Raw genomic sequence first — 4,250 nt, 5'->3', positions numbered from 1 at the left:
ACCCTAGTACATAGCAAGGCTCCGGTGGTCTACACATATTCTCCAACTGACCAGCACCTTCCTCTCCTTTGTTTTCATAACCCAAACCCCCAAGGATGGAAAGAACTTCACTACGGAGGCTTCATTCTACAGTCAGATGCATGAAGCTCCTACTCAGATCCATGATGGCATAAGGGAAAGAAGGCTGAGAGCTTTTTTCACAGAGAGGAAGGGAGAGGGACAGAGAGTTAGAAACATCAATGAGAGAGAAACATCCATCACCTGCCTCCTGCACACCCTCCACCTGGGACGTGCCCGCAACCAAGGTACATGCCCCCGGCCGGAATCGAACCTGGGACCCTTCAGTCCGCAGGCCAACGCTCCATCCACTGAGCCAAACCAGTTAGGGCGAGGCTGAGAGCTTTGCATATTTGCTAAGTAGTTGTTGCCTGTCTACAAGGATTCTTTTTTTTTTTTTTTTCTGATTTACTCAGGAAAACATCACTATGGAGTGGAGCACAGTTGACCGAGAGTCTGGAGATGGCAGATAGGACAAGTATGTTTCAGTGGCGTTGGAGGACACCGGGATGTCAGCCAGAAGCTCCAGGGTAACGTCCCTTCCTGGGGTACGTGGTGGTAGAAAAAACACCACCCAAAGTAAAGGGGGACTGTCCAACTGCGGGCCCCGCAGAGAAACACTGCCTCCTTCCCAGTTCTACCCACTGACTGTTATCAAAAACCTCTCAGCTGTCAGATCAAAAGGACACTCTTCATACATTGTCCCACCCAACCTTTGAGGGACATTTTTTATTGTGGACCAGCCCTTCCTTTTAGAAGGCCCCTCCCTTGGCCTTTAGCACCACTTCTCTATTAGCTTCCTTCTGCCCCACTGACGCTCTTTCTTGGGCTCCACTGCCTTCTTCTCTGGGTTCCATCCTGCCTTTTTCTCATTTTATATGCTTCCTGGTGAGAAGTGAGAAGTTCCTGAACAATTATAGGGATGAAGAGGAAGAGATAAGATGTGGAGATTAGTTGGAGGGGATTTCAGCTCACGCAAGTCAAACCCGGGGGGGAAGAAGCTGCCCCCGAGCTCTCCGGCCCCTAGGTCAGCAAGGACAGCCCCTCCTCAGGACCCTGCAGCACTCTTGAACTACCGCCCCTGGCCATAGTCCTAACCTGCGGTCACTTGCTTGTGGATTTATTTGTTTGTCTTTCCTTCTGGACTGTGATGTCCTTGAGTGTAGAAGGTCCCTGGTCCCTCCACAGAGCCTGACACACAGCAGGTATCCTGTTATAGAGCAAATAAAAGGATAAAATTCTTATAATATATAAGTGCAAATAAAAATGTAGCAAAAGTTGCCATATATATTTAAAAGGAGCTTCCCCAAGATACTTAACTGCTGGTTCTGGTATTAAAGTTTCAAATTCCTCACTGACGATTAGAGCAATTGAGACCATCACCCTCTTCTTCAACTTTTTTGAAATTTTTCTTTACTCACAGTCATCAAATCAATGCATTGTATTTAGCCTGCAAATGTTCTGCTTATCTGAGTTCCAGCTATCTCTTCCAGATTTTGGTATCAACTGTCTCATGAGCACAGTATAGCTGCTTGATAAATGGATGGATGGATTACTCCTGAACTTGGACTAGCAACTTCAGCCAGGTGGATGGGCACTTTTTATTTCCTGAACCCTTTCTTTTTCAGGCCACATCCCACCAGGCAGCCAGCCCACTCAAGCCTCCTTTCTCTTCCTATAATCACTAAAATCCACAGAACCTCCAACTCCCAAAACACATTTGTACTATTCACACATTGTATGTCTCTCAATGACACCCAAGTGATCACATGTTATAAATGCCACATGGCTTCAGCTAAAGTGTAAATCTCTAGAGAGCAGAAAATGTGTATTTAAATCTTCATTATCTTTTTTTTTTGTTGTTATTGTTGTTGTTAATCTTCACCCAAGGATATTTTTTCCAGGCACCTGCCCTTGACTGGAATGGAACCCACAACCCTTCAGTCCCTGGGCAGACGCTCTAACCACTGAGCAATCCAGCCAGGGCTAAATCTTTATATCACTCCCTCTACAATTTCTTTCACAATGATATACATGGAAGCCTTTCAGGAAATATAAACCTGATTAGTTTAAATTCCAGTTGAAATATTCCTTAGGAAAACATCTCAAGCTTTAATGAGAACCGTTCTTCCAGATGAATGTTCTCAGTGATCAAACCCCTGGATCTAGGGCCTCTAGGCTCCTGAGTTAGAAAATGGTTCCAGTTCCTGGGCCTGAGGTGGGGCTGCCTATCACTCATCCCTATAGTTTTACTGCTCACTTACTGTCATTGTTTGGTCACAATCAGAAAAGTATTTTTTCAGGCTTATGACACTTTCCCCAACTATGCATGTAATTGATGCCATCAATCAATTTTTCTTAAAATGACAATCATAAACCCCATATCCAAGTTGTTTCATTTTTTTAATGTATAAATTCCTTTTATGTATAAACTAGAAGCCCAGTGCACAAAATTCATGCACAGGGTTGGTGGGGGGGGGGTCCCTCAGCCCGGCCTGCACCCTCTCGAAATCCGGGACCCCTCAGGGGATGTCCAACTGCCAGTTTAGGCCCAATCCCCTCCCTGCAGGATCAGCAGTTGGATATCTCTCTCTCGAAATTTGGGACCACTGGCTCCTAACTGCTTGCCTGCCTGCCTGCCTGACTGACTGCCCCTAACTACTCTGCATGCCTGCCTGATCTTCCTTAACCCCTCTGCCTGCTTGCCTGATCGCCCCTAACTACTCGCCTGCCTGTCTGATCACCCCTAACCACTCTGCCTGCCTGCCTGATTGCCCCTAACCACTCTGCCTGCCTGCCTCATTGCCCCTAACCACTCACCTGCCTGCCTGATCGCCCCTAACCACCTCTGCCTTGGACCCCACTGCCGTGGCTTTGTCCAGAAGGATGTCCGGAATGGCAGCCAAAAGGTCGTTTGGCTGTCCGATCTAATTAGCATATTACACTTTTATTATTATAGATTCCAACAGACTGCAGCTTGCTTGTTGGAAATACTACATACCTAGGCAGTAAGTAGAACACCTTAAGAGGAAATGCATTTAAATCATCCCTCCTTCCTCCCCCCATTAAGAATGAGGCTAGCCAGTCTCTTGAATAAAGGGAAATCAGAATCCCTTAAAAATGAGAAAAGGCAAGAATTCCATGCTGCCAGAATCCCTGTAGCATGACAAATCTTTCCCTATAATCTGGCCTCTTTCTCTTCAACTGCCTAAAACACAACACTGTAGAGAGTGGGGACCCGAGGCACAAAGCGTCAATGCCATTGCAGGGCAACAGGTTTTACCGTCAGGTCTGATCACAAACAGGCAACAACCACGGCTCACAGTCTCCGCAGAGGAGCGTTTTCTAGTTGGGCTTGTAACATTTCACTTCCACCCCCAAACCAGGAAGTGCTGTGCAAGATGAGCCAAAGACAAAAGCAATCAGCCTCAGAAAGAAAACCCGCCAGGCTCCGGAAAGGCTATAAAGGGCATCAACTTGGGACTGTTGTTCAATTTGGATTGGGACTTGGCAGTTTCCTCCCAAAAAAATTATTAAAATTTCCAAATTGCAACACCACTCCCCGCCCCACCCCCCACCCCCACCCCCCAAAAGTAAAATGACAAAACAGACGCAGGCGCTCGCGCGCGCACTTTCACGAACACACAGACCAATTTATTTTTGTGATCCGCTTTTCCACCCGCACGGTCCCGGACCAGATTTGAGTTGGCAAATTCTTCTAGCTAAGCCCGGGCAGACTGCAGAAAAGGGGGCTATTGCTCGAGATCCTAAGGGCGAAGAGTCCAGAAGTAGACAGCCACACCCGGGTCCCCGCTCTCCTGTTGCACAACTGCACCAGTCTGGCCAAGTGCCCCTCGGGCCTCCCGCCCTCCTCTCTGTGACCCGCAGGGGACCGAGCGGGCCGGGGTGCGGGGCCGAGGGTCACTGGGCGAAGACGGGACCGAGAGTGTTAAGTTTCAGGCCCGGACCGCACAGCCCGCGGCCGGCAGGAAAGGGGAAGGGCCCAGCGGGGCTAGGGGGGCGTCCACTGCGCGGGGCTGGATCGGAAAAAGCCGCCTTCACGGGGGCGCCCCGCGGCCCCTCCCCGCCCCGGGCAAGCCTCCCCTTCCAGTTCCGCTGCGCCCTTCCTAATCTGTTTTCAAGGCAGAGCACCCGCGGGGAGTGTGAGTGAGTGATATATCGTGTCAATGGTA

The 4,250-nt window shown here is 49.0% G+C and overlaps 1 long non-coding RNA gene across 1 annotated transcript; it reads right to left on the bottom strand.

The window, feature by feature from the left end:
* Positions 1-360: 360 nt before the first annotated feature.
* Positions 361-3,581, bottom strand: LOC106696814. Its single transcript, XR_001347778.2, has 3 exons — positions 3,341-3,581; positions 1,156-1,267; positions 361-963 (listed from the first exon to the last, which is right to left on the bottom strand). It is a non-coding gene; the product is annotated as an uncharacterized LOC106696814 (long non-coding RNA).
* Between the last annotated feature and the right edge of the window lie 669 nt (positions 3,582-4,250).

This window comes from Myotis lucifugus, unplaced genomic scaffold, assembly GCF_000147115.1.
Source record: "Myotis lucifugus unplaced genomic scaffold, Myoluc2.0 scaffold_0, whole genome shotgun sequence".
Taxonomy (NCBI): Eukaryota; Metazoa; Chordata; class Mammalia; order Chiroptera; family Vespertilionidae; genus Myotis; species Myotis lucifugus.
Note: the sequence above shows the minus strand (reverse complement) of the source record. Positions and strands in the feature narration are given on the sequence as shown.